General features: G+C 56.8%; 1 protein-coding gene across 4 annotated transcripts in view; it reads right to left on the reverse strand.

Annotated features, from left to right (window-relative positions):
- The window catches only part of RXRA (retinoid X receptor alpha), a 119,702-nt gene that overhangs the window by 62,919 nt on the left and 39,740 nt on the right, over positions 1–17,043 (reverse strand). Inside the window, exon 1 of one of the 4 annotated variants that reach the window (XM_040605672.1) lies at positions 7,040–7,063. The exons of the other annotated variants lie outside the window; for them this stretch is intronic. The gene's annotated coding sequence lies outside the window, so the exon portion shown is untranslated. Of the gene's footprint in view, positions 1–7,039; positions 7,064–17,043 lie in introns of those variants that run through there. 4 annotated transcript variants of the gene reach the window in all.

Consider the following 17,043-nt stretch of genomic DNA (forward strand, 5'->3'; position numbering starts at 1 on the left):
ATCACCCACCCGACTCTGCTACCTCGCCATCACGCTGATTTGGAGTTTAGTGCAAGAAGAGTTGTCCCAGAAAGGTGTAAATCAACCAGAGGCAGCCAGAGGGTGGGCGTCAAGCTCCGAACCCCACCACTATCCAGCAAACCTCACATCCACGGGGCAGAGAGAGTCACGTCTGCACAGCCTCTGGGATCCGGCCCCGGGTTGTCAAGGGGAAGGTGGAATCAAAGGTATGAAAATGTACTGAATGGGAACTGGCATGCCCAGACTTGGTCCCTACAATCCAGAAGCTGAGCCAAGAAAAGAAAGCAAGCACAGACGGCTGGGATGGGGTAACGGGAGTTTCAGCATTGCAAACATGTTGCAGACAAGTGGGAGAATAATCTTCAGGGGAATGTTTGAAGGAGCTTGTGGTGGCTTGCTTGGGAAAAGAAAAAAAAAAAAAAAAAGAGAAACGGAAACAAAAGAAAGAAGAGAAGAAAAAAGCGGCTCTGGAGGCGGCTGGGTGCTGTGGTCGGGCGCTGCGAGGGCTGCGTGTGGCAGCATCCCCCAGCAGCACGGAGAGTGCTTCCTCCCTGCCGTGCGCTGGCGGGGCTGGGCACGGTGGCCAAGACTCAGAAAACAAAATCGAAGGAAGCGGTGGACAAGGCCAGGAGCCAAGCAGAGGCTGTTGGGCGTAGGGAAGCGCACGGCACCGGGGATCAGCGCAGGAGGACAGCACAGGGCTGAGGACCATCCTGCGGGGGGGGCTGGTACATGGTGATGGGGAGAGGACAGGGCTGCGCTGGGGCTTCTGGGCTGCTCTTCGAGCTGAATCCTGTCCTTAGCATCATTTTTTGGCCTGAGGTCTGATATTTCAGTTGCCTGCGTGCCTCAGTTTCCCCTGCAGGTGACAGAGACACGAAGCCTTGCCTGCCCACATCCACCTCCCCGTCCCTTGACTTGGCAAACCCGCAGGCATGCCTGAACCCACCGCAATGCAGCGCTCCCACCGAGCCAGGCAGCTGTGGCCACTACGGAGAGGAGCCTCGCCGAGATGCCCTCCCCCATCAAACACCCCTCTTGCACCACCGATGCCATCGTGTCCCCAAGCCCAAGCAAAAGCAGAGAGGAGGAAACAGCCCCTTCCCCTGCGGCCCCATCCAGGATGGTCCCCAGCTGGCGGAGCAGCTCAGACCAAGCTGGGAACAACATCAACCGTGCTGGGAACAAAGCAGTGGTTGTATCACGGTCACTGGGAGAGCTGGGAGGGGAGTTTCTTTTTTAAGTAGAAAAGCTTGGGGGGGTTGTTTTTTCTTTTTTTTTCCTGTGGGTTTGCTTTTTCCCTTGTTAACCAAAAATGTCAACGAAATCAAGACCGTTCCCAGAAAAAGGACTGAAACTGACGAATTAATTTCATGTTTGGGGGGAAGGGGAGAAATAACAATGGAAAGTCTCAAAAGATCCCATGTCGACAGTTTTTTTTTAAAAAAAACAAGTTATGTATTGAAACAAATTCTTGTTTCTGATCCTCTGCAGTGACATAAAACTCTCTGCAAAGGCTGAAATCAAACCAAAATGTTCCAAGCAGCCCTTTCTGGGTCTCTGGGCTGTGTGGGAGCATGATGCTCCTGACTCAGAAACACTTTCAAAGCCCCAGGGTCTCCCACCAGAAAGTCATCCCCCTATCAAGCTCCTGTCCTCTTTATCCTTTGCTTTCTCCTTCTTGCACGGAGAAAAAGCCAGGTATGAGCAAGGAGGGCAGCTCCGTGCCCCGGCCTCTCTGCTCTACCCTGCCCCACCGACCCATCCAGCCGGCAGCTTGCACGCCACGCCAAGGAAGAGCCGGAGAAAACTTCATTCAACCCATCAAATACTTTCCCCTGGGCTCCCAAGGGCTGTGGATGTACCCTTGGGAGAAGGGTTGGTTCACCACCCAAAGCCTGTGGGTGTGGAAGAGGTGACACATGTCCCAGTAAGGCCACCTCAGGGGCAGAACCTGGCTCCAGGACCCCAGGTCTAAGTGAACAACTTCACCCAAACCATGCTCTGACACACTGCAGTCTTGGGGGACATCAGAAGGTGACACTGAGCTCCAGAAGATTAAAAAAATCCCCCAAAAGAGAACGAAGAACTACTGGCTGAGTCGTTGAGTCAAGGTTGCACCATTGCAAAGAGGTGTCCAGGGTCAGCCTGGGAGGATTTGGCTCCATAGCTCCAACCAGCATGGTAGAAATGGTGTTTTCCTTCATTCCCCACCACCTCTCCTCCTCCAACCCCGGGTTCCTGCCACAGCCTCAGATCTGCCATTGCCACAAGCCTTGCCTCAGTCTGCTTCAAATTACCGTAACAATGCCGGGCCCCAAGTGGACATGTAAAATGTCTCAAGTTTATTGTAATTGTAAGCCATCCCTAAAACTGCAGAGACATTGCTAGAATATTTCTTCCTCCTTTTAAGACCCTCCGACGACTCCAAGCCAGCAAGAGGGACGTGAGGACAGGCGGGAGAAGGAGCTGACTGGAGCCAGCTGCCTTTGCACGGGGCTTGCACGGCTGCGCTGGCCGGGCTGGGGCATGGGAAGGGGCAGCGGGGCTCCCCGAGGTGGTGCTGGGACAGGGGTAATGTCCCCTGGGACACAGGGACGGCTGGGGCCGAGCGGCTGCCGAACCCGTGCCCCGTCTCCTGCTTCGAGGAGGGAAACACCACGGGGCAGAAGTGCTTTTGCTGGGAGTGGGACCACCGTGCATGGCTGAAAGCCCGTGAGCACCAGCCCCTTGCTGCCTGGCAGCTCCCTGCGTGGAGGCAGCTTGTCCTGGTGCTGCACGCTGGCATCTGTGCCACCCGCAGCCGTGCCACCCACAGCTGTGCCACCAGCAGCCACGCCACCCACCGCCATGCCACCAGCAGCTGTGCCACCAGCAGCTGTGCCACCAGCAGCCATGACACCAGCAGTCGTGACACCAGCAGCCATGCCACCCACAGCAGTGACACCAGCAGCCGTGACACCAGCAGCCGTGCCACCAGCAGCTGTGCCACCAGCAGCCATGCCACCCACAGCCATGCCACCAGCAGCTGTGCCACCCACAACTGTGCCACCAGCAGCTGTGACACCAGCAGCCGTGACACCAGCAGTCGTGACACCAGCAGTCGTGACACCCACAGCAGTGATACCAGCAGCCGTGACACCAGCAGCCGTGACACCAGCAGTCATGACACCCACAGCTGTGACACCAGCAGCCGTGACACCAGCAGCCGTGACACCAGCAGTTGTGACATCCACAGCCGTGACACCAGCAGCTCTGCCACCAGCAGCCGTGCCACCCACAGCTGTGCCACCAGCAGCCGCGCCACCAGGCAGGCACTGAGTCTCTGCCTGGAGCCCGCGTTAACGCTGTCACACAAATCACACCTGTGAAACTGTTACAAGAATTAATTGATCATATAAGTACAGTAATTGGAACTTGCAAAGCATAGATAATTACCTTTTATTAGTTCCTGTAGATAATCCATTATGCACTGATTAGGCCTAAGTAAGGATCTTGTAGTCCTAGTTTGATTAATGGCAGATTATGGATATAAAACTCAAACGGGAATAGATAACTTACTCTTTTCTTTCATGCCTTAGGAGTACATCACCCTGTGAGTTATGGTCAGAAGCTTCCCAGGTGCCTGATTTGTCCCTGGGGAGAGTCAGGCACAGCTGAGATTCCCACCTGACCCAACCGTGGTCCCTCTCCCATGGCCGGTACCAGCTCCCGATGCTCCCCAGTGGCTCCAGAGCCCCCAGCTCAAACCTCAGCAACGTGCCTGCTCGCCAACAGCCCCGTGTCACGCAAGGCCTGACCAGCTCCCTAACCTGTTTTTAGCTCAGAACAACTTGCCATCATCCCTTTCAATCCAAAGCAGCAAAACCTCTCCCAAGCATCTCGCCCCCCAGCTCGGATGCGCTCATTTCCATGGATGCTCAGACCATATATTTATTTTCTGCGAGACTCTGCCTGAGACAGAATATCAATAATTATTTTCCGCTTGCAATCGTCTGACTGCCGAATGCCATCTGTGGGGCAGGGGATGCTGCTCCTACGTTTACAGATGGCCAGCCCCCATGCCGGGCTCGGTGGGACTGTCCCTGCATCAGAGTCACCGTGTCCCCTGCGAGAGGGATCTGCCTGCAGCACGGGGGGTTCTGCTCCACTCACCATCACTCTCACGCCCTGTTTGCAGAGCAAGGAGCACAGGAGCAGGATGGGGGCAACCGGACAAAATCTGCCTGCAGGCTAAAGGAAGCTTTATTTAAGAGGAATAAATAAAAAATAAGACTGTGATTATCTCGGGCCACTCTCCAGCTGCCACCCAAAGACAGAATGGGGGAGGCATTTTTCAAGTGAATAAACAAAACTGAGCGGATGTGACACGCCGAGGCACAGGGACAGATTCCTCCTTTCTTCCTGGCCAGATAACCCCCTTATCAGCACGGCGGAGGGGATCAGGAAGGAGTGGAGGAAAGAGGGGAAAACAGCAAATGTGGGCAAGGGGAGAAAAAATACCCATCAGAGAAGCTGGCCGGAGGGAGCCCAGGAGCGAGGAGGCTGCGTTCAGCGCCAGGCTATTCATCCTGCACGCTCCGGACTGCCAGGGCTGGGGATGAATGAGATTTACTGCCCATTAAAATAAAGCCCTTTCTGTAGTTTATAAACAATGTTGCCGCTCAGTGGGAGGTTGGACATTTTAGTTCATTAAGCAGCAAATAATCTCTGTCACTTTTTATTTTTAAGTTTATTTACATGGAGGGTTGGGGTTTTTTACCCCTTCCTCCTCCTCCTCCTGCCCACCCCCCCCCACCCCCACCCCCGCCAGCAGCAAAAGTGCGTGTGTGCACGCAGCCGAAATGCTGCTCCGCACCGTGAGCTGGCTCCTCCTGTGGCCGTTGGCCAAGCCACTAAAATAATCCTGTTTATGCATCAAAAATGGTCCTTACAGTAAAAAGAAATTTATTTCTGCCTAAAACCCAGGCGTGGGTGAATGGTGTGCCAGAGCAGCACTGCTGGGGGCACAGGCAGAGACTCAGCACCCGTCCTGGGAACAGGCGGCAGAACTGAGCCCTGGGGTAAGTCAGAGATATCAGCAGTGACTGCCAGGTCCCTGCATGGTCTGGGACACCAAAAGGGACAAGGACAGGGCTGCTAGCAGCAAAAGAGACCCCCGTGCCGGGCAGCCTGGAGTGTGGCACATGGAGATGCCCAGTGGGAATGCAAACTGGACCACTCGCTTAAGGTTCCTGGTTCAGAGCAGAAGACCTTTCCCTTGGCATTACAGTAATAGGCACATCTGCCTAGAAATGCCACCCCTGCCCGGGAGCCTTTGCTTGGGCAGGGAGATAGAGAGGGCAACACCTCGCAGGGGCGGAGGTGGCGTGCAAGGAAACTGCAGGAGGGTGCGCGGGGTGACACAGCTCCAGCAAAATCCTGGTGGCACCTCCAGCTGCGCGTGGCTGCGAGCGCTGGCCCCTTTCCAGCAGCTGGCAGAGGCAGCGGGAGATGCTGCCGGCCAGCGCTCCCCAGCCCCTGGCTCCGCACCAACGCGCTGCCAGCAAACTCCTCTCTGGCAGCGGAGGGAAACCTGCGCATCAGGCAGGATGCTGCCGGGGCTGTGGATGCTCTACCAGAAAAACACCCCGGGATGGCACCGTGGCACAGCCCGGAGCCTCGGCGGGGGGTCGTGGTCCCCTCTCCACCTCCAGCACCACGCGAGGCTGGAGGGAACAAGGACATCTGGGAGGGTCAACACTCGAGCTAGTAAAGATGCTGTGATGGTCTTCTGCAAGGGGATGTGAACTCCCTTCTCAGCTAACTGTACCTTGGGCCATGGATACCCCCTGAACCCTGCTCCCACTGCAGTGCTAAGCAGCTCCTGCATCCTCCCCCGCTTCCTCCGGCACAGCCCACCACGCTTGGCTAAACCCCACCATGACTCAGCCCCAGCACCACTGCAGCTCCCTGGTGGGCAGAAGAAATCCCTCCTCATGTTATCTAGATCCTAAAGCACTTGAGCAGACGGCAAATGTGCAAGCCATTATATCATTCACTCACTATCAAAAGCTCACACAGAGGCACTTAATTACAGCCCCGGAAGCGCAGGCTTCCTTAATAAATCAAAGAAATAAAGTCAGGGATGATGCACTGAACAGAGGGGGTGGGGTGGGGGGAATAAAGAGCTTACAGTTTCCCACTGTGTGTCCCCTTTAGATAACAGATGCTCTCTTCTTAACCTCTCACTTCATCAGATCAGCTCCAGCTGTGTTTGGATCAAGTGCGCAGGCTGGCCCGTGTCCAGGCTGCCTGCTTCCCTGCTCCGGTGCCAGCTCCGTCCCTCCAGCTCGAGGGCTGGCTGTGCCGGGGTGGCAGGGAGGAGGGGAGCCCCTGCCGAGCCAGGCCTGTTTCATTAAGTATATTTTACCCTATTCCTTCTTCTAGTGACCTAAACTCCTTCCTAAGAGCATCTCTGAGACTCTCAAAGAGGGCTGAACACCGGTCCCATCGGCACCCTGCAGCCATCCCTAGCCACGCTTCTGGGAAAAGCAGCGATGTCGCAGGAGCGATGCACGGGTATCACTCATTTCCCCTTGCAGCCCCATGAGCAGCCCACACCAGTGTAACATCCAGGAGACACCACTGTTAGTAAACAGCTTCCAAAGGCTACACTGATAGCTTCACGTCATCTCGGCCATAAATCACGGGAGAAGCCCCCCGGGACACCCCCCGCTCCCTGCCTCGGCACGCACCACCCACCTCCCTGTTTATTTGTAAGTGTCACCTCCTCCCTCCCGCTGGCGCGCAGCCCGCTGCAGGAGCGCGGTGATGAATGGGGCTGCAACAGCGTTAAAAGGAGATTCCTCACCACAGAGCCTCGCCAGCCTCGGCCGGGGCTAGGAGTGAGCAGCCCCCCATGCTGGGCTCCCCCCCGCCTGGAGCCGCTGCACCTGCACCCACCACCCCATGTGCCGGCACGTACCCCCGCGGGAAAAGCGATGCCGGAGGGCTGGCAGAGCCCAGGTCCCCTTACCCGCCTGCAAACGTGCCTCGCAGCCCAAGGACCTTAGCGGAGATAAAGCCTTTGAGAAATCCCACTGCTCCTAATCCCCCAACAGCACAAAAATAATGAAGCATTATCTCATCAGGCCTTAACCCAGTAATTACCCAGGGGATGGCTTAATAAGGAAGGGACACCCACCTGCCAAATACAGCCTAAGCCTGCCTCCTGTCCGGTTACACAACACAAGGCTGGGCACGGCGGCGGCAGCGTCCTCCAGCCCTCCCGGACCGAGCCAGGCAGGGGAAGGGGAGCAGGAGCAGCCCCGTCCCCACACCGGGGGGGCTGAGGGAGCCCAGGTGCCCAGGAGACCCAACCGCTTCCCCAGAGCCGGTGTCGTCACTGCCCCCAACATCCTCCTGGACCTAGCCGGGAGGAGGCAAGCCCTGCCACCAGGAAAAGCTGTCTGCCTCCAAACTCCCCAGAAGAGCCCCAAAATCTCAGCTGGCGCAGTGGCTCGGCGGAGGGAAGCACCTGCTCGCAGGGTCTCCGTGCCGCCCTGCCCTCGCCAGCTCGGCTGGTGCTGTGCCACCTCCTCCCCGCACCCCACATCCTTCCTGCCAGCAGCCGATGCTCCAGCCGTGATGCCTGGATGGCTGGGAGAGGGGACAGCAGCCGGGAAGGCTCAGAGATGGGGTTAAACCCCCTCCCGGCAGCCTGACCTGCGGGTGCTGGGGGATGTTTCTAGCCCATCCTGCAAGACAGCTGTCTCCTCACCGCAACGGCCCAAATCACGAGCAACTTGGGCAAATCTTCGCCAGGGCTCTGAGTCAGACCACATGCCCTGCTCGGTTAACGGAGCTGGAGTGTGAAAAGTGAGCCGGCTGGAGGAGAGCGCTTGGGTTACAGCTCGGAGCAGCCGCTGCAGGGCTCTGACAGCTCCTGGCTGCTCCCCGGGCAGCGATATCTCCAGATCTTTTACAAATAAATATCATTGCTCATTATCTCAGCATTAAAGTTACATGCTGGGCGAGATGGGTACTGAGCTTTCCCTCGCTAATCTAAAACGGATGCCAGCGTTTCTATTATTAATCTCCCAGGCCGTGGGCTCCCTCCCCCTCCGCCGCTGCCAGCTCTGCCACTGCCACCCCCTGTCCCCATGGGAGGAGAGGGGACAGCAGAGCAGTTCCACAGCCCCTCTGTGCTTGTTCACACATGGCCCGGTGGCTTCGCTCCCTGGTTGAGCTGTGCTGCTCCTGGGGGGGGAGGGTAAAGCCTCCCCCGACGCCAGAGCCAGGTGTTTCCAGAGGTTTGATTTTGCTGAACCCATTCCCACACGCAGCCGCAGTGAAGACGAGCCAGCGGCAGGCAGTGTTCCTCCCCGGTGGTTCCTCCCTCCACAGCACCCCTGGGTGCAAGCACGCACAGAGCCAGGAGCATCTCAGGGGGCTCCTGTCAAGCCTCCAGCCCAAAAAGGCCGGTGCCTGCAGACCAGCGACCTGCTGAGCGAGGGCTGCCAGCCCCAGGGAAGATCTCTGCAAAAAACCTTCCTGCACCAGCAAGATGAGACCAGAAGTTCCTGGTGCTTGTGTCCACCCCAAGCTAGAGCTGCCCAAGAGCAGCACGCTCACCCCAGCATCCCGATGTGCCGCAGACCGGCTGCCGGGAGTACGTGCCTTGCAAGGAACGGCGTGGGTTTGACTCCCACACCCTGCCGCATCCCAGGCTCCCGCTCCAGCGTGGCGTGGGGCTGAGCCACTGCAGGATGCGGCCTGGCTGGGCAGAGCCGAGCGCTGCCCTGCTGCCCACACACAGCAGCATCTCCAGCAGCCGCTTCCTCCGAAGCCAGAAGATACTGAGTCACCGGCACTGAGCTGCCCAGCTCATCCTCTCACTCCCTGCAGCTGGAGTTACCGCCGGCACATTTGCAACACAGGGCCCACAGCATCTGCAGGAGCAGCAGCAGCAGCAGCAGCAGCGTCAGGACAGGGATGGATGCGCAGCCGCCAGCCCCCAGCCTACCCCGGGATAAACGCAGCGCTTCCCGCAGCCCAGCAGCAATCCACGGTGCACTTTATCTCTAGGCGGCTTTAATTGCGGAGATGGGTATCGCAATTAGACGTTGGCTCACTAAGAGCAACCAGAAAGCGGTGGAAACGCTGATCACCGGGGCTGGTTGAAGACAAGCTGAGGCCGCTGCGGGGCAAGGAGGAGAGAGCCAAACCCCAGGAGATGGCCTTGTCCCCACTGCCTACAACACACAGTAGCCCCAATGCCCAGACAAACTCTGCTGGATATTGGTCTTATATACAGAAAGTCCTCCGAAGTCCCAGTACAGAAACTTTCCCCTCCCCACATCACACACAGAAGAACCAGGGAGAAACTGAAGCAGATTTCCCATTTGCCCGGGAGGTGTGGGCCAGCCTTGTGGGGGCACATGGGGTTAGTGCCTGGGACACCCACCCAGTCCCAGCTCCAAGCACCATGAAATCACCCACCAGAGCCCCGAGACACGCCGAGGTGATGGCACCCATCACCCTCCCATCCCAGGCCAGCTCCCCTCCCCTCCCTTTGCTTCTCTTTTTTAAGAAAACAATTAAACTGTGTCTTTTTATCTATACCAACGCTGTCTGCAGGGTTGCTGCATCCTCCCTGGCTCCTAACCCCCCCTTATCACATGTTACCCATGAGAGGGGGGCGACCCCAGCCCCCAGCCAGATTCCCGCAGTCCCCACAGGATGAGGGTGCCTTGTGCCAGACATTCCCTTGCCAAGGGGGGATGTTTGCCTGTGTCCCCTGCCTGTGTCCCCTGACTTCAGGCAGCCCGTGTAGGGAAATGAACGCAGATTTCGACATCCTTTGGTTCATCAGCTGCTTGTTTCAACATCCCCACAGTAAAGCCTCAAAAAAAGCACACCCTGTCACTCCCTCACAATCTTCCTTCTGCTAACTAGGCTTTATCCAGAAGACTATTTGTCACCTCCAAATAAATATTTATTAACCAAACTGCAGGTGTCTGGGGCTTCCCACCTCCTCTGCTTTCAGCTGTGCTGACACCAGAGCTCTGCGGAGCGCCCAGATGTCGGCTGGTAACAGCTCCAGGAGCGTTTCTGCTGCCTCCTTTGAGCCTGGCATTCAAATAACTTCTCAAATCTTCCCACTAACCTCAGCAGGAACACCCTGGTTAAGGGACATCTCAGTGCAAGCAGATGCAGGGGTGGTGGATGAAAAAGCGGGGTGGGAGGAAGCCTCCCTTGGGCTTTTCCTTTCGGTAAAGTCATGGACTTGCAAGGAATGCAAAGCCCAAATCCAAGGGTCAGTCCCACAGGACAGACCCTCCCCAGCCCTGCCACTGCAGGTGTGGAATAAAGACTTTCAGGGTAAAATCTGCTCCTTTGTGCCAAATCCAGAGATTCCTGGTGTCCTCTGCCTCCCCTGGGCAAAGCTCCTTGGAGGGAAAGACTCCCAGCACTGGAGCATTTTCCTCCAGCTCACGGGCTTAAAGAAATGTCTACAAGCCACCAGCATGTTGGACTTTTTGGCTTTGGAAATGGAACCCCAGGTCCCAGGCTCCAGAGCTGCACAGGAGATGAGGGGGACAGAGCCCCTCGTGCATAGCTGGGGGGATCCATCCCTAAGAGAAGCCCATCCAGGAGAGCCAGGCCAGGGCAGACCACAGATGTGCTCCTGTGCACCTGGTAGAGGAAGACATGGATGAAGATGGAGCAGCAAGAGGTGCAAAAGGAGGTGCAGCCAACATCTTCTCAAAGTCCCAGGACCTCCAAGAGCACCTGTGGTTTAAATATGGGGGCAAGCCCTGCACCCCAACATGGCGCCAAATTTGTAAGAATTGGGAAAGGAAAGGCAGAAATAGCTGCAAATGGTGCTGGTTCCCCCAGCAGTGACCTGTGAGAGCCCAGAGCCCAGCCCACAGCCCTGCAGGAGGGGATCCGACAGCCCCATCCCAGCCTGCCACAGGGGAGAAGAGCCTCGCCGGAGCGGACGGGCACGCTGGCACGGCTGGCCAGTATTTCCTGCCAACGAGCCCGGGCCAGCAGCAGCCAGGGTGGTGCAGAGCCAGCCAGATGTGTGCAGGCTCTGTACGATGGAAAAGCAGCCCAGCGTGGGGCTGCAAGGTGATGCTGTTGCTGGATAAGGCCCCACAGACCAGGAAAAAAGCTGCACAGTGCAGGGCTGCACCCCTGCAAGGAGCCACTGCAGCTGCTTTGCTCCCTGGAGCACCACATCCACCCAGCACCAAAGCAAGAAAAAAATGAAGCCGAGGAGAGCAAAAGGGAGAGGTGAGGGAGGGTGGGGTGCATGCTGCAGATGGCTCCAGCCCAAGGAAAATGCCCTGGAATTCATATAAAACCTGCAGGATTTAATTATCAGCTTGCTTTATGGGGCAGGGCTGTGCCAGCAGCCTGCCCCTCTCCCCCGGTTCCCCCTTTCACCAGGCTGGATGTTGCCTCCCAGTGCCGCCGGCTGGGGCTGGGGCTGCAAAGGGAGCCAGAGAGACACCAACAGCTTGCAAAACCCTCAGTATTCCCCCGGTCAGACTCTGCCTCACTGGGACAGGAGGACCAAGGTTAATTTTAATTTTAGGGCATTTGATTTTCATCAAGTCTCTGGGCAGAGCCCAATGTCCCTGGTTAAACCAACAGAGCTGTATTCGCCCATTTGGGCTCTATTTGCCCGTTGACTTGGCAAGCAGGTACCAGGACCCTCATTCAGCAGAAGGGCTGGGACCCCAGGCTCACTTTTCTGCTTCTGCTCAGGTCTGCCACCCAGTTTCCTGGGGGCTATGTCCACCCCCCGTTGCTGGGAGCGCACGGCTGGCCAGCCCTGTGCCCACCTGGGCAGGCGGCACTTCGACCCGTGTTGCTGAGAGGATGGGGAAGGGGCCGTGTGCCGGTCAGGCAACACGCCACCCAATTCTGCAGCCCAATAAAGTAAGAGCCACCGCTGTGATAGTTCATCACGGAGCAATGGTGGGATAGATCAAAAAAATACTTTTGCAAAGAGAGTTTCCTTGTCCTGCCTGCTCCGTGGTGGTACGAGACCAATGATGGGTTCCCTGGCTGCCCTCCCCACCCCATCTCACCCTCCCTGCAACACAGAAATGGCGAGGGGACGGAAGAAGGAAGAAGAGAAGAAAGTCCGAAACAGACTAGCTGCAGCACAGGACGGTTCAACCACGGGAACGGAAACCTTTCCAACCCGCATCCCTGGGCATCCCTGAGCCCAGCCAAAGGCCAACAGTAGCCACAAGAAAAGTGAAAGTAAGAACCTGAGGTTTAGTGCTCCACTGCAATGGGAGAGATGGTCACGCCAAGGCCATGGTGGCAGAAAGGGCAAAGGGCTCCCTGTTCCTCCTGGGAACAGCCCAAGGCCACCTCGCCTCCCTCGAGGCACAAAGCAAAGGGATTTAGGCACCTTGAATGTTCTCGGGGACACCACTGAGCTCCTCTCCAGCACAGCCTCCCACCCAGGGTGATGATAAATCTGAGATTGGGAAACACTCAGATGCTGCCACAGACACGGGGAGTGTTTTAACAGCCTGGCCTCTCCCCCTCCATCCCCTGTCACCACTGTCACCTCGCCCCCTTCCATCCCTCCCACCCCTTTCGAATTAGCAGCCATCGACCTCCTCCCCCTGTGGAGCTGACATTAATCTGGCGATGTTTGTTTAACAACAGCTCCCATTGATCTGTAGCCTGATCCCCCAAGTCAATACAGGCTTTCGCCGGGGTCTGGAGTGCAGGATCCGGCCCCGAAGTGGCCCGTCAAGCTAAAACGGCTGCGCCGGCTGATAGGATCAGATGCTGTCAGTGCTGCTCTGGGACCCATTAGCTTTAATTAGCTGATGATGCTGTAGAGGCCACATAAAACAATGAAGGGGATTGATCCCTCGTGTAACACTATTGACAGTGGAGCTGCATCTGGGATCAGTTTGGTGCCGGATGCATCTGTAGGGTCTATAAAAGCAAGGCCTGTTTTCTTTTTCTTTTCTTTTCTTTTTTTTTTTTTTTCTCTCTCTCTTTAATTTAAAAATCCCATAATGGTAAGCCTGCCAGTTTAAAAGCAAGAACAAAAAAAAAGAAAAAAGTCAAAAGTCAACTGCAGGGAGCCCTCTGTGATTCCCGTTGACCGGAATGTTAGGGCACATTTAACCACTTCCACCATCCCTCCCTGCTAAATACCCACACGCCGATCATTAAGGCACGCAAGCCTGCTTCCAGGTCACTGTCATTACCCCCGTTTTAAAAACAAGCCACCAGCTTTCTCCCTGTCCTTTGCTCTGAAGGGCACATCAGTCCCCAAACCACCTGCTTTCTGCAAAGCTCCCTCCCTCTGCGAAGTGTCCCCCACCACACCTGCAGAGAGGGGCCAGGGTGCCGCAAGGAACACGCTGCACCCAAGGAGGGAACCCCAAAATACTGGGATGCTGCAGGGAGCTCTTTCATTTTCATCACACCTGCTGCAATCATCCAGCTGAGCATCTCCACGTGCCCCCCACATGTGGTGGGCATTTCCCCTGGGGGACTGAGACTTTGACAGCCCAGTGCCTTTATGCCCTAGGTACCCCGTTACATACAAAGAAATCCCAGAGAGAGAAACCCACAGTCATTAGGAGCAAGCTCATCCACGGCACGGGGAGCACCTCCCCAGACACCCTCCAGCAGCACCAGGGAATCACGCAGGTTTCTCCCCGCCAAGCTCCCTTCTTTAACTCCCAGCACTCGGCAGACGCAGCACCACATCCCTACCGCATTGCAGCCCAGGGATGCCGCTTTTGCCAGCCCAGAAATAGGGCCAGGAGCCAAAAACTCCCCTGAGCCGGCAGGGAGTCCCCGCAAAGCATGCAAAGAGGAGGATTTACATCGCATCTCCCCCCACCGCCTCCCAGCAGGCAGCAGAGCTGAGGACCACAGCAGAGCATCCCTGCCCACAGCAGCTCCTGTGAACAACCCTTGGGGTTCCCTGGAGCCATCTCTCCCTGCCATCCCCACGGCAGCTATAAAAGCTCCCTGAAAACACCCCAAAAAGGGGAGGCAGAGAAAACCGAGCCCCGAGGAAGGCAGCTAAAGCCTGAGGGCAGCAGCAGGCAGGGCGGCGGGAGCGAGCACGCCGAGGGGGGAGCACATGCCAGCCGCCCGGCTCTGACGGCTGACACCCTGGCGTAACACTTTCCAGATGTGGCTGCAGGAAGACAGAAGCAGAGCTGTTCCCTGCTGAGGAAGCTGGAAACGGTCGGAGATAATGTGGAATTCCTGAACGGGAGCCAGCGCCGGCCGGGGCCGGGGTGCAGGGACAGCCAGGGAGAGGCAGTGTGCCGGGGCCGATACAAAACTTCTCTCTCTTTTGTGTGTGTGTGTGTGTGTGTGTGTGTTTTATTTCGGGAACTCTGCATGTAAAAGCCCTTAATTTATACGCTGTGTGGGTTGACGGCTGTACCCAACAAATGGAACATTTTCTCCATACCCTTGTGTGTGTGATAAACAGCCGCTGAGGAGAGGCAGGGAACAGAGCCTTTTTCTTCGCTGTGATAAATACGGTCCCAGCAACTCCGAGTTTCTTGGCTTGGTGAATATTATTTTTTCCTCCTCCTCGAAGGGGGAGGCCTCAGCCCCCTCACCAGGTACCCTGCACAGCACCAGGAAGGCGAGCCGGGGCGGTGGGCACTGCAACCTCTTCCTCCTGGAGCAGCGCTGAAGCTGATGTAGTCCCTGTTTGCAAACGCGGCTAGCAGAGGCGGCGAGGCCAACAGCAGCAGGGAGCAGTCCCTGCCCCACACCAGGCACGTATGGGCACCCATCTGCTCCCATCCTGCTGCAGCAACCTCCCTAGGGCGCTACAGGGAGGACCCCTGTGCAAGGTGATACAGGACCCACCCTGGTGCCTGGGTGCTACAGGTGTGCAGGTATGCACACACAGGGGCGCAGGGTGATACAGGAGGCATCACCTTGTGTGCCCACCTCTCAGCTCCCGGGATGCTCAGTGAGGAGCTGCAGGTGTTGCCATATCGCAGGTTTTGGAAAGGGTGTTGCTTCAACAAAGGAGGGAGGGAGCAATGCGGGGATTTAAAAGACGTGTAGATGTGGCACTTATGGATGTGGTTTAGTGGTGGATTTGGCAGTGTTCGGTTACAAGTTAGACCTGATGATCTTAAAGGTCTTTGCCAACCTAAATGATTCTGTGATTGCTGCAGAGATCCCCATGCACCATCGCCCAGAGCAGGAACCCCAAGAGTGTGGGCGAGGAGCAGAGGATGACGGGGTACGCAGCTTCAGCAAACCCCCCAACCTTCAGAGAGACATCCCAATTCTGCTGGGCAACCTGGGACAATGCACTCAGCCCCTCGAGCGAGCCCACCCCACCAAACTGCCCCTGCTGCCCCAGCCCACCCCACAGCCACCACCCCAAAGCTCGCAGGGTAGCAGGTCACAGCGCCGGCAGCTCGCCAGCAACTGCCCACCAGGCCACGCCAACAAATGGCTTTATGGTCCTCCACCACCCTGTCACCCAGCGAGCTGGGGTACAGACCACCCAGAGACACCCCTGGCAGCATAAAGCCTATCACTGTATATCTATTATGCAACGGATATAAATATCTGCGTTATACCTATGCACACACATAGCGTAACGTGACATACATTCATCTGTGGTAGAATAAAATGCAAAGTTATATGGGGTGCCCTGTGCAATGGGGGTAACACCCCCAGCACGCTGAGCCACCCCAGCCACAACAAACCCGGGAAGCCACCGAGTAGGAGCAGGAGCAGGAGCAGGAGCAGGAGCAGGAGCAGGAGCAGGAGCAGGAGCACCCGCACAGCCACTCATCCCCGCAGGATCTGCAGCACAGAGCCGCTTCCCCCACCACCACTGTATTTGCACAGCCGGTCCTGATGGGAACCCAGTTAAAGTGGCGATAATGGACTTGCAGCAGGTTCAAACGGATGTTTGCTGTGAGCAAAAATAAGGATCCAAAGCCAGAGGTAAGACCAAAGTCGGGAAATTTGCCTCCAAGTCAGCCATGCCCCAGCATACCAGTGCTCGCATGCAAAAAACCAACCAAAATCACGGTCAGTTTTGCAAAACAAAGCCCTGGCTTGGCAGCAGTGAACAAGTGTGGGGGTGCCTGGTGTACCCCAAGCTGGCTGCCGTGTTCACCAGGACAGACACTGTGCACATTCCCTTGGTGCACCAGGGTATGCTGGCTCCCAATAGCCAAAATCTGCCTCTTGGTACCTGCTGGGGACCCGCTGAGGCCACCGCAGCCAGCACACAGGCACCCAAGCCAAAGTCTCAGCTGGCAAAACAAAACTTGGCTCATTTTCCTCCTGCAACCCAGGAGGGTGACGGCGCTGGGGCGCAGGCGCGATGGCACCCACGGCCACGCTGAGCCGCTCCCTCGGGGCCACCTGCACCCATTCTGTGCCCAAACTCTGGCCAGTCTCTGGGTGAAACGAACTTCAAGAGAGCTGAAGCCCAGGACAAGAAAACTGGCCTTTCATCCAAAATCAGTGTTTTTTTCCCCATTTCTGGATATCTGAAAAACAGCGTTTCCCGTGGTATTTCAGCACCCTCTTTTCTCAGACAGAGCCATCTAAGAACAGCTTCTAGGGCCACCGATGGGCTTTGGTGCAGGCCCAAGAGGAGCACAACCACAGGGAACCAGGAGCATTCTGGAGCATCCCCCTGGGGTTCGGCTCAGCTGACATGTGGGGTGTAAACGTGGCTGGCGCAGGCATGGGTGACGCAGGGCAGAGACCTCAGCAGCAAAGTGCCGACAAGTTCATCTGGGGGCCCGACAAATGCCCCCATGTTGGCAGCCCACAGAACCCGGGGTATCCCAAACGGGCTGATGGCTACTCTCATTTGTAATCCAGCTGATGGGGAGTTCAGGCATCCATCAGTCCAGCAGCTTGGTATACTAAATGTTTCCCAAAAAAGGGGGTGTCGCTTCAGGCAGTGTGTGGGAAGGCACAAACGTGCCACACGCTTTGGGTGCAGCACTGGGGAGACCTTGGTGT

Source organism: Falco naumanni, chromosome 9 (genome assembly GCF_017639655.2).
Source record: "Falco naumanni isolate bFalNau1 chromosome 9, bFalNau1.pat, whole genome shotgun sequence".
In the NCBI taxonomy this organism is placed as follows: domain Eukaryota; kingdom Metazoa; phylum Chordata; class Aves; order Falconiformes; family Falconidae; genus Falco; species Falco naumanni.